This window comes from Papilio polytes, unplaced genomic scaffold (assembly GCF_000836215.1).
Source record: "Papilio polytes unplaced genomic scaffold, Ppol_1.0 DF824146.1, whole genome shotgun sequence".
Classification (NCBI taxonomy): Eukaryota; Metazoa; Arthropoda; class Insecta; order Lepidoptera; family Papilionidae; genus Papilio; species Papilio polytes.
Genome location: NW_013525058.1, coordinates 277,087 through 304,066, shown reverse-complemented (window position 1 = coordinate 304,066; position 26,980 = coordinate 277,087). Strand labels below are relative to the sequence as shown.

General features: G+C 33.6%; 1 protein-coding gene across 1 annotated transcript in view; it reads left to right on the top strand.

Moving 5' to 3' along the window:
• Nucleotides 1-13,260: 13,260 nt before the first annotated feature.
• Nucleotides 13,261-26,980, top strand: part of LOC106111709 (focal adhesion kinase 1-like) — a 46,392-nt gene continuing 32,672 nt past the window's right edge. The window contains exon 1 of the mRNA XM_013293852.1: nucleotides 13,261-13,394. The gene's annotated coding sequence lies outside the window, so the exon portion shown is untranslated. The remainder of the gene's footprint in view (nucleotides 13,395-26,980) is intronic.

Below are 26,980 nucleotides of genomic sequence, written 5' to 3'. Positions count from 1 at the left end.
ATGGGATAAGCTTCATTCCCGAGAAATGTCCGGTTCCCGAGGGATACGTAGCTTTTTATAATTTATATAGTTCGTATGTTTTCTAATACCACGCGGACGAATTCGCGGGCAACAGCTCGTTCGCAATAAAGTCAACATTAACCCCAGATCGCTGAGTTATGGCAGCTCAATCGAGAGTAACATCTGTAGAATGTTCCAGAACAATAAAAAGTCGACCGTACCCAGCCATAAACTATCCAACGTCTTATCTTAGATGTGCAGACGCTTGCCTAGATATCTTTATTGGAACACATCTACAACAATTCTATAAGATTACATTGTGTTTAGCTCCTAATGATTTTCTTTATATAACTGGTCTACAAGCTTTGTATGTCTTTTAACTAGCTGTTGCTTCCTACTTCTTCCTCGTGAAATTGAAGATTCTAAAAAATATAAAATTTGTTACTCAGCGATAACGTAGCTTTTTAATGATGAGATTATTTTTGAAATCGGCCCAGTAGTTTTTGAATTATTTCAATACATACAAAAAGACAAATATTTTCTATGTAGAATATTATATTATCTTTTAATAGCGTTCAGATGTATTATTGTCTTTTGTTTCATTCCAGATTGAGACCTGTAGGCTAATCATTTTGAATGTCTGAAAAATTTCTTTCGATTCGTATATTTCCCTACAATGTCTAAGCTTCGTAGTTAGTCGATGTTCTTTTTTTTAAATTACCTATTACTGTTATTTGTTACAATTTTTTTGGCAGTATTTCATCAGTAATGTGGGTCGTAAATCGGAAAGAGGACGGCTTGTGGCAGTTTGACAGGGGATTGGACGAACGTTGGTTGTTTTGCGGCTTCCATTACCCAATTTGGCCCTTGCTTTATTTTTATTGTTTCGCTTTTACATATCAGGGTTGCCTAAAATACAAGGCTTCGGCCGTTTTACTTATAAATATCAGTTGACATATTAAATATAAGCAATTTAGCATTTTCAAGAATTACAATAAAAAATTAGGATTTTTGTTAAGAGGACTATTAGGCGTAAACGTAGGTTTTCATATTGCAAATTTTAATTCATAGTATAAAGTTCGGAACAGTCTTGATTACGTCTGCGTGGATGTGAGGTGTGATATCGATTGGTTGCAAATGCACTGGCTACCCCAGCTAGAGGGACATTGCACTATTGTATATTTCTCCCTACTAGATAGATCTATTAGGTGGTTCCAATTTAATTTGGACGAACGAACACGGTATTTTACAGATATACTGTCATTTGACGAATAAGATGATATACGACAAGAGAAGTGTTTACGTTTTTAATTATTACACAATTCCTATGACTTTTGGATAAAATAACGTTTTATAGAAATAGTCAGTTATTATTATTATTATATTTTAATGTTGCGAGGAAACTCTATGTTGTAATAATAAATCTTAATACGTGGCTATAAGCCGAAATTGTTAATTTTTAAAACATAACACTTTAGCTAAAATAATTCGTAATAACGAACTTGGAGAGATATGGTAACACAATTGTTACACATCTGGTCGAAAGTTACATTAAATCAATAAATGCGAAAAAAATATTATACAATCCGTGTAATGATATCATTTAAAACGACACAGTAAAAACTTTACCGAGTTTTATTAAAAAAATATCCTGTCATTTAATGGTTGTCAGCGAAACAATGGAAGCACAATTATACAGCTGCAACAGATAATAAATCATCTTTAAATGGACAGACTGTATAAACGAATGTATGTATGATTGGTGCTTTAAGGGCACTGAAAAATGTTTTAAATTGTTTCTTACGAAACGCCAAAATCAATAATATAAATAACGACAATACCATTTTTTTGGTCAAAATGCAACACTGTTTTCATACGCATTCTTAAGTAACAACTGTCAATTAATAAATGCTGTAGTGATGCTACGCTTTATTCTTTATCGATTATCGATATGTAGTAAATTGGCAGTATACACATTTGTTTTATAAATATGTTCTTTGTTACTAGCATATGTGAAAAGGAAGAGTCCTAAAATAAATGTTAAATTTATATTGAAGTTATGAATAGATTAAATCTATTAACAACAGAAATCAAGTAAAAGTCTATTCGAAAATATATCATGGGTTTTATTTATTTTTTAAACCATTAGTAAATTGTTGCCAATTTTATTTGCATATTTGTTGGTTTATTTCCACTATGAAACATTTTAAAAGCCAGTTACAATGTATTGGCTACGCCGGAGGGTGAGTTTTATGAGGATATGAAAGCGTGTACCCGATAACAGTTCTGTCTCTCCAGAAAACTGTAAGTGTAGCGAGATTCACCATTTCCAACAAACATTACCGTATCCAATTTAAATGATATAATAAGATTTGTCTATATCTCGACATACAAAACAACTGATAAATCGATATAGATAACAGTTATCGATGTTTCGAATTATCGATATGTTTATCATCGCACTTGACATCACTAAACACAGTTGCGTAATGAGTTGAGCGTGCGATACGTTATCCGAGGACGGTGTCCGCTCGCCCACGCGGCTGAAATCATAATGATTAACTCGACGGGACTGCCCTCTTGGAATTACAGTGCAGCGCCTCCGTACGATATAATTATGAATTAATATCTAACTGGATCAGTGCTGAATGTCTATTAGATTTATCGGTTCTCGAACGATATCTATAAGTAATGTAAATACCTAGTTAGTGTTCAAAACTAATAACTATATAGCTAATGAATTAAGTTCGTAAAGCGTTCATAAACTACTGATACTTTATTAAAATGTTCTTGGGATTTTTAAATCTATTTTTCTCTTTAAAAAAAAGCTAAAACTGTTTCAGATTTTATGAACATTTTGCCGATTTTATCTATACTATTATAATAAAGCGTAAACACACACTTCTTTGTTACCTAAGATGTCAGCAATTACAGCATATTTTTGAATAATTCTTTTTTTAATAAAAAGCCCTACACTTGCGTCACGCTTTAAGCTATATATTTTAACTTAGGGGTAAATATTTTGGAAAAAAAACCCTAATGTGGGAAAGAGACCATAAGTTGCTGCCAACATTAAGGAAGCAAGGTTGTCATCATGTCACGTCATTTTGACATTTTTGTAATTGATAATTTAACAAATGTAAACAATAATATACAATTTTTATAATCTCATGTGGATGAAGCCGCACGGGAACAGCTAGTTCTGAAATAAGATGCATTTATGATGTGTGTGTTTTAATGCAACGTGCAGTAATATACCTCGTGTTTGAAGCAAATAAATTACAATTGTTCTGAGATAAATGCAGTTGCACATGACAGTGAAATGTGCGGGAAATTCTGCTCTGCAATTCCGAGTTGTAACCGACAAGTGGACGGACAGCTGACCAACGTGAATACAGGGCTTGTAAACTAAGTAGATACTGCAGTACAGTTAATTGAACATTTAATTATTTATCCGCATTCTAAAAACCAACATATTTCTAATAGTAATCTAAGAGTACTAGCCTTTTTTTTCATAACATAAGGTGGCAAACAAGCAAGCAGCCACCTGAATTCGCCAAAATGGCGAGGCGACCGCTTCCCATAGACATCCAATTGCAGATACGTTGCCTACCCTTATCCAACGGATGAGGAGACGCACATAAATAGGATATTTCCCCTTCCTATGAATCTCCTCTACCGTCAAATCCACTTCCCGTTCCCATCCTGTCCTTATAAGAAAAGGGTAGTAAACCGTAATGCTTTCTTTTTTCCTCTAACAATTTTGTGTATAAATGCATCCGTTATAATTTTTGTGTCTTATACTATATAGCTTACGTCATTATTTTGTTATGTTTGTTTACATGTAAATATGTTAAATTTGTATTTCTTCATAAGGGAAAATAAAGCTATTTTAACTTTATCTTTTATGTTATGAAAACAATTTATTTAATTGACCTACACTAAACACATAAAAGCTATTTTTCGTCTATTAGCGTATTATGTAAGAGCGATCGTAGAACGCAGTGCGGTTGCGACCGCAGCGCGTAGCGTTACGTAGCACGTGTCGTAGGCATCGCGCCAATTGTTCCGCCCGCCCTAATATAGTGGGCGGACAGCGCTACATAAATTGGCATACGAATTTTCACATTTTGAACAAAATGTTACTTGTAATTTAGTAGACGGTTCACTTCTAACAGTTAGGGTAATAACACATTATTAATAAAATACAGTAATTTCAACGTCATCTCACTAATGTGTGTTACTCTCATTATATTGAGAAACATAATATTTGTTATAAATGTTGACTTTACTAGACGTTTAATAAGACCTTAAAGAAAAAAAGACTTCACACACGTTATGTATAAACTTTGTTACTTACTTAGTATACAAATAATGATGTCTTTAAAGTTATTTCGAGACACTGGAGAATAAAAGTCACTCGGCAATGTATCAGGACACTAATTGAATATAAATCTGTTTTGTTGTGCGGTTGCCTCCCTCGATTAGAGCGTCGTAAGTTACAGACAGCAGCCGTGGGTATCTGTTCTCGTAGAGATATTATACGGATGTTTAGCAGTGGAACTCACCCTTAACTTTACTTTGTATGGTGTTATATGTCTTCGTGTCGTAGAAATCAAATTAGACTTGTAATTGATAGATGTTTTTTTTTATTCTTACGTAAATAATATAATAACGTAAATGCGAATATTTAGATGGTTGGATGGATATCTCCAAAATGGATCAGTGGACCTCGAAGAAATTTTATCTGAATGTAGAAAAAATCTGAAAAGCACATATGATACTTACTAAGTTTAATTCAAGATAAGATTATTAATACGCAACTAGGTAGTACCATTTAGATTTCTACATCGACATGTACAATATCACAATATGTTTAAGCAATATGGCATTTCGTAATTTACGTTTGCGAAACACGATACGATCAAGGAAAAACATTGGAAAGGCAATAAATTGATGCAAGCCAATGACGGTCATCACTGTGGTAGTTATTCGCTTAGTTTACGAGCCATTCTGCTCGTTAAATGTCGCTTAGCGCTACCGAAGCACTTCTAACATCAAGATGGACGATAATGCACCAAAAGTTGTTAACACTTAGAACTGTTGTTGTAAATGTTCAAGGAAACTTCTAGAATAGTTAAGAATTATATCTCTTCATCTAATCATTAAATTCAATAGCCGAAACCTCTTTAAACATGTCTCTTTTTTAATGTATTAGAAGGATGACAGGAGTTTTGCATTAATTTAATTTAAAGAATGAGAGTGCGCATACTTTTGACTAAACTGTCGCATAGCTGTTTAGTGGCGCTTTGATTTCTCTAAGCTTATATGGAGGTACGCACACTACGCACACATTTTTAGTTGTGCAACTAAACGGTTGAATTTGCTGCGAAACAATCGACAATCGCACGGCAGTTGATAAGTCAAAGGCACATAATCTATGACCGGTTTTCAAATATGGAACTCACGTTGTATGGAATGTTCGACCCAGAACTGATTACATATGAAACCGGGTTCATAACCAGTACTAAAGTATAATTTACACGAAACAAATGCGCCATTTCTCTCATCTTAAAGAGATTCAAAGCCACGCGATGTCGTCAACAATTGGGGCTCGTCAGTTCCTAAGAAATCCGGTCCTTGAGCACAAGACAATGCGCAGCGTGGGTTGACCTCAGATGGTTATCCCTTGATATAAGATGAGTTATTTAAAAAGTAAACCCCAACATTTGTGCCCTAATGAAGATAAGTAGACCGTGTTTTAAAAACTAGCTGTTGCCCGCGACTCCGTCCGCGTTGAATTACAAAAACAGAAGTAACTAGCCATTGAGTTCTTCCAGACTAGTAGTAGTAGGGGCTACGGTTTCCGCAACTCCACGACTAGCGCGTATTTTCTTCCAGACTATCCTCTACATCTATGCCAAATTTAATCGACATCCGTTCAGCAGTTCAGGCCACACGCTCTAACAAATATCTATCCATACATCTAAACTTTCGCATTTATAATAGTAGTAAGATTTTAACTGAAGATTGTTTGACTATGTCAATTTTTTTTTCAAATGTATTTGATTATTGTCTGTTGCAGTCCTTGTATCCCAAAAAGGTTTGAGTAATCTGTTCTAAGTACTCCAAATTTTTTGCCAAATGGCCATTCAGAGCTAAAATTTATTTTGCTTAATTATTATTGTTTAAACTGTACTAAACATGATAAGCAAAATCGCTAATATGAATATAACAGTCTCATGACAGTAACAGCGGGCGCACATCTAAGACTAAAATATCGCAGCCGATTGTCAGTTGTCGGTTTCGCAGTTCATCAACTGTTTAGTTGCACAACTAAAATTCGAGTAGTATGCGGACCTCTATATAACCTCGTAGGAATCAAAGCACGCCTAAACAGTTGTGCGATAGTTTAGTTTCAGGTGTTCGCTTTGCAAGCTCTAACCGTTCAGAGTAACGTCCCGGTGTTTGTTGTCAAGAGTCTCTTCATTGAAGTGGCAGTTTGCCCGCTCGAGTGTTTAAAACTTCAACCAGCGCAGAAGATAAGCCGGTAATACGTTTTTTGTCTTTTTTTTTATTACAAACGACAGCTGTTAGAGAGTTTTATTTAATTAAGTGAAGTGTTTACAGCCAGATTGAATTGAATCTTGTTTTATGATGATTGATGGTTTAATAGACTCAAAAATTATTTTAAAAAGTTTAATTTTGTAATCTAAAAGCGGGGCCCACACCTTTGACTAAAATATCGCACACGATTGTCGATTGTTTCGTAGCTAATTCAACTGTTTAGATGCACAAATAAAATCGAGTACTCTGCGCACCTCAGTTCTGCGATAGTTTATTCAAATGTGTGCGCCTGCTCTTAAATTGGTTAAGAAGCATAGTAATTAAAAATTCCATAAAATGAAAGTTAATAAATAATTCTTAGAACGTTCCGGGTCAACGATTCATCTAATTGGAGTCATGCTTTTGGAGTTCTCCATAGTATATTTTTTAAAGTATCTACTAGAATACTAAAGCGATATTAAATTTTTAATTATCGACACAAAATATACAAAGAGCCGTCTTTAAAGTCAGAACAGATGCTAACAATGCCCTCGGGCGATGGAGTTTTTAATAAAATTGCCGGGTTGGCAGTACGCCAAGTTTCCTGCAAGAATAATATCTTTGTGATACCAATGTTAAATAATTGTTATCTGATAATGATTTGTTGTCCTAATGTAACTTTTGTTTTGATTTCGTAGCAGACTTATGGCCGGTTTCGCAGCTACATTTAACCATTCATTAGTGTTTTTGGTTTGATAATTAACGTGTCTGAATAACGTAAATTGAGTTTTATTCCGTTAAAACTTAGGTCAACCTAGCATTAATGAATCACTAGGTAACGATAAAATAAATGGAAACTTCAGTAACCCAGCATTACTCAATCAAATTATTAGTTTATTAGCGTAGTTATAGTTTGAGATATCTTCACTAAAAGAGTGTTTAAGTAGTCATTAAATGGAATTGAATTAAATGGTCATGTATGGAAGTAAACAAACGGGTTTTACTACTAAATAAGTGGTGTTTTTTCATCTCTGTTACAACCTACCAACATGTTTAAGTAGGAAAGCCGTTGTTCTGTTATTCCAGTTTGTTGGTAAGGCAATGCAGCAAACTTTTTAAATTAGAACATTTCCTACACACGCTGCCAGTGGTCAGTAAATAATGCTAGTTTCACACGAAGGCTAGTGAAGCAGAGCAGTATGTACAGATTGTCAAATGGTCTGTCTCAGTGATGAGAGTGTGTATTAAACATAAGCAGTGGGTACTGTATTGTCCTATTGCTCTGTATTTCTACCCTCGTGTGACACTAGCATAAGGGAGACGGGGGAGCAGTGGGTTGTGTAATGATGTTTTATTGCGATCGGACCACAAACTGCTGGGAATCTCTACTTAGGTCGTGCGTCATCATTTGGGTACTATAGACAAATAACTCTAGCGTCTGCCTCGGTGTATAATTTTACTAAAAATATATGTAAACAAAAAGAAATGACTGTGTGCCTCTCTTACCATGTCTATAGAATTATTATTCTTAGTCAGTTGCTTAGTTACTAAAAAAATAAACATGCAATGGCTTATAAAACTATTCATAAAAGTGTTTGTTTCCCCGAACATTGAACCCATGTCTAGAACATCTGACTCAGATAGATGGAGCTATTTCCAATATAACATCGTTAGTATAAATTCACCAGCTAGATTAACAGTTTAAGAATGTTTGTATGTTTGTGTTTACGAGTTCGATGTAACTGTTATATCGACTATCGCACACACGAAAATTGGCTTTATAGTTAGTATAGGCAAGCCTGGTTCCTCAGTTTACCGACTTCAACCCATTCTAAGTGAGATTTTATTTAAGGTATATCTTACTAATATAATAGCGAAAGCTGGGATGGATTGAAGTTTGTCAGAGTTTGTAGACTAAACTACTCAACAGACCTCGATGAAATTTGGCATACATGTAGAGGATAATCTGAAAGAACACATATGCTACTTACTTTTTTTTTTAATTACATGCGAACAAACTCGCGGGCGAGAGCTAGTTTAACTTAATTTTGATTCCGATTGGATATGTTTCTCCGTGTCTGTTATTTCACAATTTTATTTCTGTTTTAAGATACCTTCGTAATTCGGAAATACAATTTAAATAACTTTTTAAATTAAGTTGTTACGTTTAAATGTTTTGTGCAGTTGAAGCTTTTGTTACTTTATATGGTAAAATTGTATGTACGAGTTGTTATTTTCCAATATGTTGATATGTAAATGATAATCCTAAACTGTACACTTTATTATTACTTTCTTTAGACTGTGAGGGAGCGAAATTATTGTAACCGTATGCCCATATAAGACGTCGCTTTTAATATAAATTGGTTTAACTTTACTTAACTTCTGAGAAATATGTTTTGAAATAAACTATTACTTTTATTAAGTTTCTATATTTAACGAAAAGTAATGTCAGCATCACTTTCAAATAAAATAATGGTTTTAATTTTTTTTAAAGAGGAATGATTTGTATTTTTGTAACTATTGAAATAACTCAAAAATTACTGTGCCGATTTTAAAAATTATTTCACTGTTAGAAAGGTGTGTAACATAGGCTATATTTTTTAAACTTCACGCGGGCGAAGTCGCGAGCAACACCTAGTATGAAATATGTAAGTAATTTTTCTATGAGAGTATTTCTTGCTCCCTTAATACAATGAAAGTGCTCTCATTTCTTGTCTTTGAACTTTAGATTTACCACGTAGAGAAACTACATAATTTTTTAATATTAATCGATCATTGAAACTAATTTATAATGTAAGTCGGGCGTAACCTTAGAAATAGATCAGATATAAATAAATATCCATAAAAAATGTAATTTTCTTATTCAGTTATGTCTCATGTATGATATACCGATTAGAGACGACCTTGCCATAGACAACTTGTTAAATACACGATCGTTGGGAATACGGGTATCAGCATTCATATTATCTTAACTAGATGTTGCTCGCGACTTTGTCCGTTGAATTAAAAAGAAGTAATTCAAAAATGTAGACGACTCACTGCTAAAATTTTAATGGTGAAAGAATTTTTTAATAGTTAATACATACAAAATTCCAAACATACAAATCATTCCTCTTTATAAAATTAGTATAAATTACTTGTAACTTGGTACAGTACCCATATCTATGTATATCATACCATAACTGCGGTCCTTAGTTATTTATAAAGTTAATTATGTATTAATATATCATTGAATAATTAATCACATGGACAGATAAGCGAGTTTACGTATATGGCATCGATTCGTGCTCGCGCTTCGATCGCCTTGTAATCTGCGCCTTCCTTAAACACATCAACGTAATGGATTGCAGACGGAGTGCACCAAGTGTTAATCATTAATATACAATCGTCTCGTCTCGGTAACTAACCGTTTATAATTTTACACCGTGTAATTATTTCCTGGACAACGATGATTGATTGTACGATCAGCGTTTTGTCAATATTTAAACTGGAAACCATTTAGTTTGTACGTATTGACGCATGTTTTACCGCGCAAGTATTCACGGAAGCTAACCAAACTTTTATGTAGAAAAGATAATGTTAATAAATTAAGATTTCGGGAATATCATGTATTTGCGTTGCTGATAACGAAAGTCGCGTTTAAAATTTTTTTGTCTGTCTGTCTATCTGCCTGTCTGCCGCGTTTGTTCCGGGTAATCTCTGAAACGGCTGGCTCAATTTCAACCGGACTTTCACTGAAGGGTAGCTGACGTAGACAGGCTTATTATAGGCTACTTCTTTATCTTAATATTGCTTAGACGAAGTCGATGGCAACAGCTAGTGGAAAATAAAGAACGTAAATTGATTTTAGATTGAACTGTATTGACTCTATTAGATGTAACATTTGCATGGAATCGTTGTTTGTTTTAGTTTTTGATCGCTCCGTAGCTTTAAGTTATTGTGACAATTTCCATGTTAAACATTTTTTTTTTAGTCCATAAAAGCTCATTAATCAAAAATATTTCCAATTAGCTATCAGAGTTCGTCGGACAAAATCGATTTAAGAGAATCGATTTGAGCGGCAAAGCCGCTTAAAATCGATAATGGTCTATCAGTTATTCGATTCCAATCAGCGTTTGGTATGCAAATTGCTCTACTTTAATAGCCGTCCGTTTGTACGACAGCCATCATTCCAAGCTGACTCCATTACGGGCCGGAGATGTCGCTTTTCTATTTGTGAATGACATTTTGAAATATCTAGCCTTAACTGTTGTTTTGCCGATTTAAAAAAGGAAGTGGTTTCCAATTCGATTGGTAATTTTGGTTATTTTTTTTTATGCTTTTCTACAGGAATATTCTTGTCATCTCTTCGCAAATTTTTCGTCTTGCGATCTCAAAAGTTGACAACTTTTGATGCCAGATTCTTAAAGACGAGAGTCTTTTACTTAGTTTTAAATGCTGACAATTGTTTTGTTTTTGTGAAGGTTGTATAAAACTGTAAAGAAAATATTAAGAAGCATAAGTTTGTCGACGCAAGCCATGTAAGGAGTGTTTTGTCTGCTATTTTTATAGACTAGAGATAAACCGACACGCTTAATAATAATGCAAGTAATGAATAGACTGGTTAATCCTTCTATGAATAACTTGACGTTGGCAATTCGTGGTGACGAAAATGTCTTAAATATAAAAGAAAAAGAATTGGTATACATTTTTAAAACGTTTCGAAGGCCAGTTATAATAGAATGCGCGTATGGAAATAACATTTGTAAAGAGTTATGTGTTGAATAGAGCTATTTTCACACTTTATTCTCAGTCGGTTAACATTTTCGAGAAGCGTTGGTTTTTTTGTTTACTTCTTACCGTTGTAATGTCAGATATGAAGGTAAACAACGAAATGGATTATACATGTATTTTTATTTAATATTCAATTTACAATGCATTTTGAATGGATGTTTAACTTTGAGAAATGTGTTTCGTAAGCATTTCACAAAAATGTCAGTTGACATTTGAAACGAAGTCAAGTCACGAACTATACTCACGACGTGAATGTTCTAAAACAAATAGTTGATACACGATCAAATGTAGATGTTTACATGACTCATGATCGTAATTCTGTCTGTTGGTGTGTATAGTCATACAAGGATTTCTGACCCGGTGAGAGTATTCTTTGGGCTCAGAGAATGATGTAAAAAAAACGATATGACAGATGCAGTACAAATCTTGTGAAACATTTTTTGTTATTGACATGAGGGCGTTAGTGAGCTATTATAATTAAGTTTGATTTATGCCCACCGGGTCAGATAACTTTATCCGTGTATACTCGTACAAGGACCTCACACACGGTGATTGTTGTACACGTTGTTTCCGTGTATAAAAAAAATTAAAAAGTAGGATTTATATTACTTGTGATAAATCGATAGTATTTATATATTTCAGGCAATAAATTCAACGATTATATTCGGTCGTAAAATATTTTTAATCTTCTTGACGGAGACTTAACAATATTGATTACTGTCATTCATTATTCTAGAAACATCCTCAAACTTTGTATTGGTAATAATTCTTAGTGACATTACACGATTTTGCAAGGATTATAGCCTAATGGAGTTTATTGATTTATTCACTTTATGTTCTGAACGATTTTTTAACTCATGTAATTATTAAATTTTAATTGAATTCACATTTATACTAAATTAATACCCTTTTATATCTATCCTATTGTAGGTATTTCCTTGTCTTTATAAAAAAACTAGCTGTTCCCATGCAGCTTTATCCGTAGGTAATTATAAAAACTTAATTTTATCGTTTACACTTGTCAATTTATCAATAGCAAATGTCAAAATGACATGACATGATGACAATCCATGGCAATCATGCTTCCTTGATGTTGGCAGCAACTTATGGTCTCTTTCCCACATTAGGATTTTTATCCAATTAATTTACCAACTAAGTTTGATAGCGTAAAAATATATAGCCTAAAGCGTAAAGTAAGTGTAGGGCTTTTTATTAAAAAAAAATAATTAATCAAAAATATGCTGTAATTGCTAACATCTTGGACAACAAAGAAGTGCATGTTTACGCTTTATTTAATAGTACAGAAATCTACTTTTTTTCTAATTTCATGTAACAGTGTAAAATCATGTTTATATTAAAACGAATAGTTTAAAGCTAAGTTATCTAATACCAGACTATGTTATCGTATCATTTTATAATATTATGCAGACGTTTTTTATTATTACAGGAAATGGGTGAAACTATTTCATTAACTCAAAATATGTCAAGGAACTTGTAGAAACATTTTCATTAGCGAGAGATATTTAATTGAAACATTTTGATTCTAACTTAAGACCTAATTTTCTAAAAACATCTTAATAAAAAAATCTGAATAGCTCAATGCAATAAATTATCTGCGTTAATTGTAATTCATTTCGTAAGTGTTATAACGGCCTCATAAAACGCGCGTTAATAACAAGGCTATAAATAAGTTTGAACTCTGCTGTTAGTCGTTCGTAGCCACAGCTGACATTTCTAGAGGAATTTTAGACATGTCTAGTTTTATGAATCGTCCTTGACGTAACGGACTTTGCGAAACAAACGCCCTCATGACAATTCGATGATCGAAGTTTAGTTGTCTGTCCTGTTCACACGACATATTGATGTGATGTATGTGAATGGGATACAAAATAAAGTTGTATTTGTACGGTGTGTGACCGACTCCAGCCAGTCTCAGGCCGCTGCGCGCGCGGCGCGGTCCTCGCGTTATTCCGTGTGTTCGATATTCAAACTCACGCATTGACGCGAACGTTCCAAATTCGAAATTTGAAAGCGAAGTTTATCGATGGTCAATGACAACTGTGAATATAATCTGTGTATGTTTTATGTGCTGTTTATTTTTTTTTAATTTGAATTTGAATGACCAGTATTGGGACATGCGAATGTACACATTAGTCATTTGTGTTTTTTAACGCATACATCCTTTATATTAAAATAAATTTGTATTCTGTACTATATTCATATTCAAATAAGATAAACGGTTTTAAGATATTCAAATATTTGTTGTTTTGAGCCATGTTTTAAAGGTTGTTAAATACAATGGCCTGGACGAGAAACAGTTTGTATATTTAAGGAAAAGGATTTATAGGAAGAAATTCACATTTATACTTACTACCTATGACGCGTGTTAGTGAGAAATTATTTTTACCGCAAATGTTTAGTCATAATATTTGTCAGATGGAAAGGTTATTGTATTAAAACAAATGTCAACGCTTGCAGAATTATACAGGAAAACGTAAAATTTCTATAATTTAAGCTTATTTTCTGTTACTTTGTTCACACATGGAACGATTCATAAATTAAAAAAAATTTAACCATTCACTTAACTGACATACGAAATGTTTGTCGTATCTGCTAGTCAGCTAGTCAAATATAAAGGCAGCGCCACATTCCAAATTGTGTCATAACAGAAATGAATTGTCATTTGTTACCGTCAGACGAGAAGAGTATGATTGATGACATGCAGTAGCTACGCACTTTTAGGGCTGACGACTTACCTGCTCGTAGATGCGAAGACACGCTTGTCGTGTCTTGACTCTAAGTAGAGTAAAAAAGAAACTCAACCCTAAATTCTTATCGGACGATGAAAACCATTATCAGCCAGCTATTTTCTCTACGAAAGGTTAGCTCAGTATATGTCATATTTGAAACGAAGACGTCGTCGTCGATTTCCTTACGTATATTCTCTTTCACACAATATTTTGTTGCTTTCTTCTGTTTTTTTAAACATCTTGATGTCTATACCGTAATTCCGACATTCAAACCAGTTCAAACCCTCATCAGGTGGCAACCCTACGCACGTCTGTCGCTGCCCTATTTCCTAACGCACTTCGTAACCCCTCTTCGCTCTGATCTTTGTTTATACGGACGACAGTCGGAAATAGGACCACTAGTGATGCCATTTATCTTGTCTTGTAGAGACTTTATAAGCATTTAAATCGAATATTTTATAAGATGTATTTTTATGTTCAATTTTTTTTTTCACTGGATTCGCAGAGATAAAACATCCACGTGCCAGTTACTCTATAAGTAAGATAAATGAGATAAATCTGCACGCAAATCATTGTCATTTGTTTACTGGACGGAATTGTGACTTAAGACGAGTCCAATACACATGAATAAAAAATACCAATTTTTGGCTACCCTACTCTTCAGTCAACTTACCACACGCGGCGTCCTGTCAGGCCCAGCTTTATTTAGAAACAATCCCGGAGTAATACATTAGTGGAACTCCCTGTGGCTTGCGAAAGTTTAAAACTACGATAAACCGATTATCAGATACAAAACTTCCTGTAAACTAAATTATTACCGTCTAGGAAAACTTTTATAACAGGAAAAGATTTCTTTCTTTGATATCTTTCTTTTATTACCAAACGATAGTTTGTCTTAATCTCAATCCGTTATGTATTGTGTAGTACCCGTAACATGGGGAGTTCTCCAAAAGAGAAAAATATGATTTTTATATGTAGAAGATGGTTCGGTTTTACTGCAGAAACTGATTATAGGTACAAAATAACATATCTCTTTAGTTAGTTTTTACTAAACCTCGTTTAAGAAATTACATAGTTTGTTTTGTTAATGAAAGAAAAAAATAACGACATAAAAAGTGAATCGTGACTAGCGAGATGGAGCAAAAAGTTCGAGGTTCTAGAGTTGAATTACTCGAAAACACGAAAGCAATCACCTCAGGCCTTGGTTATTAACACGCCGCATAGATCAGATGGAGTTAGGGCTGTCAAATCTTTGGTTTTTAACCGAAATCATCTAGTTTTAATAGTGAACATTCAGGATTAAGAATCAGTAGGTAGTAAAACAAGTCACTCGATGACTTTTATTTTCGTCTGCCAAGTCAAGGTTCTCTTTTCGTACGTAAAAGTTTCTTGAAAGTTAGCAGCCCTAGACGGAGTGGACAGCGTGAGTCAGCGGTCGAGACATGATTTGTTTAATAACAGCCGGCGCCGAGACGCTGATACGATATTTAAAATTATCGATATTTTTTAAATATCGAACCATGTATCGGAAACATCGATGTTTTGATGATGCGAATTTCACATTTTTATGATATTATGACTCCTTTGAATCGTTTGTCTGAAATTAGTAAACTTTTGTAAAGCCGTTAAGTTATGACATTGGCAGAGTCCGCAGTTAAGTGGAAGGAATTTCGCAAATATGTCGTGGAGGCCTTCAAAAGAAGAGTGAACTACTATTTACTAAGCTAGCGCGTTCCGTCATACGACTGCATCATCACTTTCTTTAGGTGGGATCGCTAGCAAGCGCTATCTGAACAACTGAACTGAACAAACATAAAAAAAAGAAATTTCGCCTTTTTTCTGATCAATATCGTGTATAACGGGCGTAATTGTTATATTCATTTTACATAAATTAATGTATCGAACCACAATATCCTTTATTTCGTAAAACATATGTCAAGCAATACTTTCCCTTATCATATAATTTATATTCTGTGCCATTGAGAATCACGCAGGAGCAGGGCGCCAGTGTTGCCACTAATTTATTTTTAATGCTACTCATTAATTAAAAACCACTTAAGCAATTTAATTTCGAAATGACCGTGTAATTAAGAGTTGATTATTGCCTAGATAAGTTCGAATTAAGTTAAAGTTATTTCACTCATAAATAAATATTCTTAAATAACCTTGAAAATCACCCGGAAACTGAAGATGTCTTTAATATTAATTTAATTAAGTTGGGAAAAAGTCTATCTGACGCTCGATTCCGCCCCTTGAGAGTTTATATTCTGTTCTCTTAATGAGATTTTAAGTACGGATTTCATTTTTTTTATAACAAGGGCAAGGTTTTGCTTGATCTTGGAGTGGCGCCATAAAATATGTGAGAATATTATTTATTGTAGTAAAATTTGTTTAAATAAATTTTATTTACAGTCGTAAGCCTTGATGTCAATTTAATAAACTGACAACTTTATTTATGGTTAATTTAAAAGCATTCTGTAACAGAATTTGTACAAGAACTAAAATAAAAAAATAAAAAAACAGTAATTTACAGAAAACTTTTTGGTATAATAAAATAAAAAAGAATAAATAGCTTATTATTACTCAGTTATTAAAACTATTATAATTATTGGTGGCGAAAATTCTCTGGCTGTCAAACATCTCAAAACAAATGAAAATCGTTTCTGTTCATAATATTGTCTATGGTTTAAAATTTCGTGCACATTCATGATTTGCAGATATTCCGAGAAGGTGCAAGGTGTAATCCTTCTTGGAAATATTTCGGCGGTCTGTGGCCATTATTTACCTTATCAGCTGTTTCATCGATCAAATTGATTGTGTTCTCACACTCGTGCTTTGCCCGGAGGTCTCAAATTTCTTTACTAATCTGATAACGGAGTTAGAGGTATTATAAAAGGATTCCTGAATAAATCTTTATCGGTGCGAAGCTTTAAAAAAAAATTGAGGATATCATTAAGGAATTTGCTAATTTTATAAAATATTTATGTGCGTAACCGTCTGTTTTCTAACCTCGCATTACATCTTAAATATTCTGGTGGAAAGATTAAACATAAAAAATAAAATTGTACATAGCTTTGAGCACTGGAAACTCAGGTCTATGTTTACAAATTAAATATAAGAGAAACTTTTTTTTAATTTCTTACATTCTAAGAAAGAAAAGATTTATCAAAGACCCAGTTACTTCAAGAAGATGAATTTATTCTTGCATTCCGATACTCTGAAATTCAACGAAATTATCTAAAACGAGGTTAAACAAAGACATGAGGTTTATTTTATTGCCTCCTGTAGTACTGATATATCGACATATGAATACCACAGACTAAACAGACCGAGTTACGAACTGTAACGCGAATTAGCAAACGAGAACTATTCCGATGTTGGCAGAAACAAATCTGTTGGAAATAGTTCTTGTTGTAATACGATAAAATTTAGATTCACGCGCACGGCTCTGAAAGCGAAGTGGTTCTGTCGCGGCATTAAATTTTAAATATAAAAAAAATAAAATAAAGTACCCTGTAATTCATAGAATATTAAAATGTCTCGAGTATAATTACGCTTGTATTTATTTTTGGTCGTTAGACCGGGCGCAAATCTTTGACTAAACTATCGCACACTTGTGCGATTGTCAATTGTTTCGCAGCAAATTCAACTGTTTAGTTGCATAACTAAAAACCCAGTAGTGTGGAAACCTCCATATCTTATAGGAATCAAAGCGCGCGACTAAACAGTTCTGCCATAGTTTAGTCAAAGTGTGCGCGCGTTCTAACAATGCAGTCAAATACATCAATTTTGCTAATGTTAAATCCTACAATCACCAATATTTTTAATTCTCAAAAGGAAAAATGCTTTATATGGTCTTTCTTAAATAAACACATCTTATAAAATAATAAAGGAAGGTAAATAATGACCAAGTAAGGTAATAAAGTTTGCAGAAACTTCAATATTCGAGACTTGACTGTAATTAAATTGTGTTGATCTTATTGCAATAAGGATGGATATTATAAAAAACGATTCAAAAGTACCACCTGTAATTACAGGGCTGCGTTATTATCGTAAAGGTCGACTAGCTACTTAAGGAACCACGCAATGTAAGTTATTTTAACGAAAAAAACCGTCTGCTTATCCAAAACTCATTTAATAATAATGTGTTTGAGGGATGTCGATTAACGTAAGTAATCGAATCGTTGAATACATATGAGTCATGCAGAAAGTTTATTTTATAAGAAAACTAGCTGTTCCCGTACAGCTACATCGAATGAAATTATAATAACTCTATTTTGTTATTTACAATCATCAAATATTCGATTGCAAATGTCAAGAACACAACCCGTTCGATGTAGGCATAATTATGTCAATATTGGCTGAGCCAGCATCAGAAGCGGCTGTACGATTATGCCAGCTCGGTGCTTAGGATCCACTAGCAGCACTATGGGATTGACATGTCTTTCCCAAGACAAAATCCCCCTTTACCTAACTAAGATTTAAAAAAGAATTCAAAAATTAAATGCACAAATCACAACCATGGCAACTTTGCTTCCTTGGTGTTGTCAGTCTAATCAAAACTAACATGTTCATACGTAAGGTAATCTATACTAATACTACATAAAGGAAAAAAATGTGTTTTTGTATGTATTTCTAAGTTCCCTAATTCTAAAATAATCTATCTGAGTAACATAGGCTGTATTTATTACAATTTTTATTTCCGCACGGATGAAGACGCGAGCAACAGCTAGTGCACTATAATCTGGTTTTCTATCTAATTATTTATACTTATTTGAGTAACATATGAAAAACAACGATTTGCCGTTTCTTTTACGTGTGAACAGAAACATTGTAAATCATCGTGTTTCTAAAAAAGACAGACATTGTACAGGCGATTTGCCTATACATAAAGTATGATTAAATATTTTTATATGGGTGTTTTTCGTATATAAATTATTAATAAGTTTTTGTATTATAAAAAGCTGTAATTTATTAAGGCAATTTTGAAGTTCTCAACTGTCTAAACTACGCAACTTTTTAGTTGTGATGGGTTTAATCGTGTTATATTCGGACACCTGTATATTATCCTGTAGTTAGGTAAAGTCGTTTAGAAGACAAATTAAAACGTAAATTGCTTTTAGGGAAGATACCTTTAAGGTAAATGAAGTCATTAGTTAAGAATCTTACGCAGAATGTCCTTAATGAGTACGATTCAATTCCTAAGCGATTAAGATAATTTAAAAGTATAATTACAATACTGTGAATTGAATGTAACACGTATTTGTTAATTATTCATTTTAGTCGTTTTACCGTATTGCGGGAAACGTATTACCGTGAATCTCAAGTGACGTAGCAATTGTATACCAGTAGGAACTAGATGTTCCCGTGCGGCGGCATACGCGTGGAATTAAACTTTGTTTTGTTGTTAACAACGAAGGCCTTTGACCTTTGATAGCAATTACCATTACCATGATAACCTTAATGTTGGTAGCTTGTAGTTTATGGCCCCTTTCCCACATAAACCTTTTTTTTTAATGTATTTATCTCTAAGTTTAATAGCGTTAAAACATATAGCCTAAAGCGTGTCGTGTAGGGCTTTTTATTAAAGAAACAATTATTCAAAAGTATGCTGTGATTGCTGACACCCTACGTCACTAAGTAGTGTGTGTTTACACTTTATTATATTGGTATAGGATTTGCTATTCCGCTTATCGTCATTACATCACTATACGTACCCACTGATGAGCTCCGAGCCTACTTGCGGAGGAACCGAGTTAGAACTGAAACTCCTTAAGAGCGAAAGTAGCGCAGTTGTTAAGCGCTGGTCGTACTGGATTTGTACATGTACATCCAGGTTCGATCCACGTTATATACCAATGTGTGTTTCGATTTTATATGTACATTCATCCAGCGTTCTTAGGCTTATAAGGGTTTTATTAAGTTATATTGTTTTTAACAATAATTAATTTCTATGCAATGAAACGCAGAAATAGGAAATCCAAAACACTTACTTTTTACCTCGCACTTCCTGTAATTTAAATGATGCTTAATTAAAATTGTGAGGAAAACCAGAGAAAAGGTGTTGTTCTCTTGCAATTGATTTAATGACAACTGATTCTCGGTACGGTAGACAAACAACGTGATTTAACGAAATTGAAGTTGCAAAAGAATTGTATTATAATTTGCCTGTCGTTTTTCCGCGTTTCCGGTTTCCTTTTATTGTACTAGGTCTTTTTATACCTTCTATAAGTATTGCTTAACCTAACTATATAATACAAATGATTGTTGTTACAGTATCATTGGCAACTTCGTTTTATTGTTTTAGAACGAAAACCGATGAAAATACATGTAAAAGAGCAAGCTTGTGTAAAAATGAAGTGAATTCAGATATGACGGCTGATAAAGATAGGGTAGGCTCAGGAAATGATTGTGAAAATATTAAGAAAAATGTATATTTGCTAGCCGAGTAAAGAAGGGACGAGTCGCTAGTCTACTTATAAAGATATCTTCAAGATTGTTATTACACATTCTTTTGTTTATCGACTTTTAAGGGAGACTATGTAATTACACGCCGCGAGGTATTTCTTTTATGCATAACTTTAATGTATCAAACTTCATAGGGAGTTTTTTTTTAAACGGAAAGAAGCCTTATTTGTTTGCCTGCGTTTAATCGTCGTGTAAAGGTTGTATACCTAGTATTTAAGTTGCAAAATTAATATGTTTTTTCCTTGCGCGGTATCGGGTAACATCAGTGGGGACTACCAAATTGGGAAACTACGAAGTCTGATTCCGGTGTGATGACTGGCAGGCCTACCGCAGTTAGGAGTTACCGACGCTTTTATTGCGGCGTTGTATTTTATAAATCGAAACGGATAATTCTTTGTCGAAGACTGTTGGTTAATGGGTGTTAGAATTTCTTTCCTACTGTAGAGTATTTTTTTATTTTTCAAGTATACAAACATTTCAATTACCATATTGAGTTTATCTGTACAGTGAATTTATACTGTTGACACGAAAATTATTGCCGACCCTTTCAATATTTCGGATTCCGCAGCTAATGGTGTTCTATTTTTTTATATAATATGCTTTAATTATACTTTTATACAAATCTTGTAAAATATATTATATAGAGAACAAGAAATAAAGATATATGTGGAGATAACAATATAGTTTTGGGCAAGTATTTTGGCTGTGTTATACGGTTAGTTGTCATTTGTTTTGCAATTTTAATTGTCACTTCGTTCTACATTTTTTCGATATTTAGGAACTCGTATTAATGTTTCTCAAATCGTTATGAAACTTCAGGTGGTCTTTAATGTATTGTCAATTTCAAAATATTTATGCATAAATTAAATCCTTTTATGTTTGTTTAATTATATGACTGAAGTTAATATTACATTAACACCATTCAGAATGTTGCTAAATACTTCAACATGCAATCGGTACAACCTACTCATTTGCGAAGTTTGTCGTGAAACGTAATTACATCGTTATCGGCAAAATGTGTTTGTCGCCTATTTGAAAATTGCCTCGAAAATTCGTAAAGATTGGAGAATTATTCGCGAAGTAACATATCCTACAGGTCGCGTAAAATAAAGGTAAGTACACAAATAAACAAATTAAGGTCAGGACACAACATGAATGTAGAGTTATAATTTGGTTAATGGAAGGGAGCGGCATTATTGACGATAGAAAAATGGAACGACCTCATCACGTCATTGTCACTTCTAGGGATCGTTTTGTTAATTGAATGACCCGTGAATGTGATAGTGTTGAGTGGATGACGTCATCGCAGTGTTGTCATTAACTGAAGGAACACCCTGTGAAATTGAAATAATAGTGTCTAAAGTTGAACCAATTTTATGTTGTAAAAAAGAAGTCTAATTTCCACTTATTTTCCTTTAGGCAAGCGACAAACTATACAAAAAAACTTTATGATCGTTTTAAACAGAAGTCATACTTTAAAACGCATCGTATCTTTATTATTTGTCCTAATTAAAGTTCAAAAAAACCATATCTTCCTGCTTCAGTGGCTAATAGTAATAAACTAAGGGCATTTTATTAACAAATTTTAAATCTGCAATACATTGATACGTAAATAAAACATACCTTTTTGAGTTTTAATGAGGCAATCATAAGTCTTAAGCTAAAAGTGTTTATTGAATCTTACATAATGTTTAACAGCTTTTGGGACGTTAATTTATCGCCAATAAAAATTTAACGTTTATTTAACAAGTCGAACAAGTACATAAAGATATGGCATGGTATTCCATAGGCTATGTTTTTAAATTCCACGCGTGCGAAGTCGCAAACAGCTAGTTAATATTAAAGTATTATTTCTCTAAGAAAGTAAATTAATTAAAACGATTTATTTAAATCTATTCCAATAATAGCAGCAGTCTTTGTTAGATTTTAATTTACCATTTTTGATAAGCATAGAATTTTTAAAATTGATCTATTAAATTTATTCATTGCAAACATACAGAAATACACCTCTTTATAATATTAGTGTAGATTTATTAAGCGAAACAGTATTATTAATAGAACAAATTTAATTATAACTTAAATCATTGTTTATGTCAAAAGTAATTCATTGAAATTCCCAGTAATTGTCTTCTAAATTTAAACAGTCTTGTATCCCACACCTTTGACGTATGTACGCCTTAAAAAGACATCGCCGTGTAATTGTTATTGTTAATTGCGGAAAGCTATAAATACCGACGTACGGTGACATAAGTGGACGATTCGATTGCAGGAACTCCCAGTGCCTGACTCATCTGAGTCCTTTGGCTTGATGCCAAGTCCCCGGAATAATAGCGTATCTACGATAGGGCTGCCACTATTAGAGCCAAAATGGTTACGAGAGCGGTTTGTTGTCTAATTATCTTTTGTCTAACTTGGCACTTGTTTTAAATAAGTGAACCGTGCTGATTCACTTTAATTAGGATTTTAGATTTTAAATTGTACTTATGTGTCTATGCGTAATATCGGCTTTGAGAATACGCTGTTGTCAACATGTAAATGTTTTTGTAAAGAAATGTGAGGTGTGTTTTAATGTACAAAGCACCCCTATCTCTTCGTGTCGCGAATAAGCAATGAATAAATCAGATGCGATGCAACAAGGTTGCTTTTAATATTGACCGGCTATGTTTAATACTGTAGCCCACAGACGTGAAAGCGATTCTTAAGCGATTTGAGGCGAAACTTTCATACACTTCATTCGGTTAGAAGATAGGATATCTACTATACAAAACGTATTGTAATGGCTTCTTAAATAAGTAAGTTTCTTTTTTTACGAATTACTTACGAAGACACAAGGAACTGCCTTATTGTCCAATAAGCGACTGTTAATACGGCAATGAGTACGCGATGCTGTGTTCTGTTGTCACTTCTTTTTCCGTGACTCTTCGCTTCGCTTTTGGTTCGCTTTTACGGCTGTGTGAAGGTAGGCGATGTTTATCTCAAAATGTTTTCATTGCTTTAGAGCGTTTGTTGCTGTCACTTCGTTAGCTACCATTTGTTTATGTGCTCCTGGTGACCATTTTAGATTAAAGGCTTACAGTTTTCTTGTGTGATTATGCGAAAAATTAACAAATCGATTATAAAAAAAAGTACTAATTACCTTTCATACAAGCTAATTGCTAGATAATTATTGTAAAAGTCTGACTTTCGTTTTAGTCGTGAGATAATCATAATGTTTAATTTAAATTATTTATAGCCGGTTTCTCAGCTACATTTAAGCTTTCGTTAGTGTTTTTGGTTCGATTACTGCATAAAATTTCCGAACTACGTAACTTGTTTTACTCCAGCGAAACTTCGGTTAACCTAAGACTAATGAATCGCTAGACAATGATACAATAAATAAAAACTTCAGAAGCCAGCATTAATAAAATACTAACTTTTTAAAGTATACTAATACGATTACATTCACAAAAGCATGTCTAGACGTCCATCCTATTCGCCGTAGAGTAAAAGGTTCCATTCTAAGATTGGATATTTCAGCGACACTAGCTCCCTCTACCCCGGGTTCTATGTCATTTTATTTACTCTCCACTTCACGCTATTTGCTATCCCAACTTTAGACTTGTATATTTATATGAAATGCGGATATCATTTGTATTCTTGCATCCACAATGTATATTTATCTGTATAGTTTGTAGAATGATATCTAGTTATTTTTGTGTTTCGAAATAATTATTTTTATTGATAAGAGAACAGGGATGAAAGGTTTGAATTCTAAGTATATGGATTCAATTTTATGTGTCTTAACAAGGCGCTCGTACAATGTAATAAAGTAAGCCTTTTAATGCATGAAATAACACTAAGTTTTTATTTTAACATATCAACTAAATGTTTTAACGTAACTTCGATATAAAACATGATACGTAATGTAGCGCAGTACATTTCATTTGATTATTTCTTCGAAGTGTAATAATTTCGGTGAGTCTGTGTAGAATCGAGATATGTACCCAATTAAATTTGATTTATTCCTACTGAAGTATACCAAAGTTATTTTATTTGAACACATTTATCGTTGTAACGTCTAATTTACGTTAAAAATCCGAGATGGCATAACTTCTTTCGTTGCAACCGTCCGAGCCCCTCGGTGGGGACGTATAGTGAGCTGGTGATGATGATCAAATGAGTACGCCCTCTGTAAGGGTGTAATTAGTTCCCTAAATGTTGCCATCAAGTGACTTGATATCACAATATCCTCGAGGCTGTTCTGTATGATTGATGTTAACCGTCATACACGAACATCCGTCATACGACCCGACGCGAATCGTGAACGACACATAAATCTGAAAAAGATTTGTTTATTAAATTGACCAACTCGTATGAGATTTACGACTTGTCAAGAAGCTCATATACTGATGGATAGCCATTACTCTTCATTTTGACATGTTGTTTACTTTTAAATAAATGTCATAGTACATACTTTTGTCTGCTAAAGAGGAAAGATTGCGATTCTGTTACATTGCGCGTTTTACTACATTATAAATTGCGGGATTCTTTCCTGGAGTGGAAAGGTTTATTGAAACCAATCTGAAATACTTAATGGCGATCTAAATATGATAACAAGAACAGAGATTTTTATAACCAAAGTAAGAGCGGGCGCACTCTTATATAAACTATCGCATAACTGTTTAGTCGCGCTTTGATTTTTATGAGCTAATATGGAGGTGACCACACTACTCGATTTTCAGTTGTCTAACTAAACAGATGAATTTGCTGCAAAATAATCGACAATCAACAATGGCACAACAGTTATGCGATAGCTTAAGGTGTGCGCCCGCACTTAGGATTAAAAGATGTCTATTTTTTAAATGAGAGTTCTTCGTTATAAATACAAATTCTGTGGTTTACTCATCGAATGATATTATTAAACAAAAATCCAGTCATTTCCTGTGACCAAAGTTTCTAAATAAAATAAAAAGTGGTTAGAGCCATCAGTGTTATGCAAAATCTTTGATAGTACTGTAGCTATTGACGAAGTCCACTTAACTTACAAATTTTTAGATGGATGGATGGATGTTTGTTAGAGTCTAAACTGCCAAACTGATCTCTATGAAATTTGTCATAGATATGGAGGATAGTCTGGAAGAACACATAAGCACTTTGTGTTTTTTAATTCCACGCGGACGGAGTCGCGGGTGAAACCTAGTAAAGTTATACTTTCAAATGCATTAGTGACCTTTTGTTTAGACAGAGATGTTTCTTAACATGTCTCCACCACAGTTTGCAAACGTCTTTCCAAAGGTTTTCAAAGAGCAGTGTCGTTAAGGGCCACAGTTGTCGGCACGCGCCTCTGCATCCTGGCGTTGAGAGTCGCTTTCCGGCTATTGTGTCGCGACACTGTTTCTATATAAAGGTAGAGACACACTGGGACCTTTTATAATAGCACCAAGATGTTTTCTTAAAAGAAACTGCACTTTTCATGACTTTACTATTATGTTACTTTTGTTAATATTAATCGTGTTACGCTTTTACAGAGTAACATTATGTAATACTAGCTTTAGCCCTCGGGACCGTCGGAGTGCAATTTGAAAAAGAAACGAAAGTTTTTTTTTTATAATAAAGGGGGACAAACGAGCGGCCAGAACACTGAGTTAGTAGCCTATGTGTTCTTCCACACTATCCTCTACGTCTATGCTAAATTTCAACAAACTTTAACAAACATCATCCATCCGTCTAGACTTTCGCATTTATAATATTAGTAAGATAATCACAAGAAAAACTCAACACTTTCACTGCTACCAAGTAGCTTAGCAACACTTTTATTAAAAAAGTCGTCAGGGCATTGTAAGTGTTAGAACTTTTATACATGTGTGCATCTCCTAAGCAATCGCATTTGTATGATCGATCGTGTCTCAGCAATTGTTTCAATTCCTCGAACGTAACCCTCGTCTAAATAATTGAATGTATTAATAGAGAGTTGATATTATCGTCGACTCCATCAGAACAACATGAATTATTTATAACACGGGGCGTGCTTGTCAATTTTAAATATGTTCTTCTTATCGCCTTCACTTTGATGTATTAAAACTTTTATAGCGTTCGTATGTTTTTCATTTTTAATTAAATAGTTCGTTAACTTATTAACCTGGTCAAGACTTTCTTACCTATTCGAAATTCTGAATGGAATAGCTGTACGGATTTTAACTAATATCCTCACATTAGAATCATCACCATATTTGAGATATTTATGATAATATCGCACGCAACTCCGTCTTAGTGAAATTAAAAAATAATATAAAACATAGTTTATGTTATTGACAACGTAGGTTTTTTATGGGGAAAGAATTTTTGAAATCGGCCCGGTAGTTTTTGAGTTATTTTATTTCAATCAAACAAAGTTTTCCTCTTTATATGTATGATGTTATGTACCTATGCATTGAACAGAAATAATTGGTTTCACCTACTTCCAT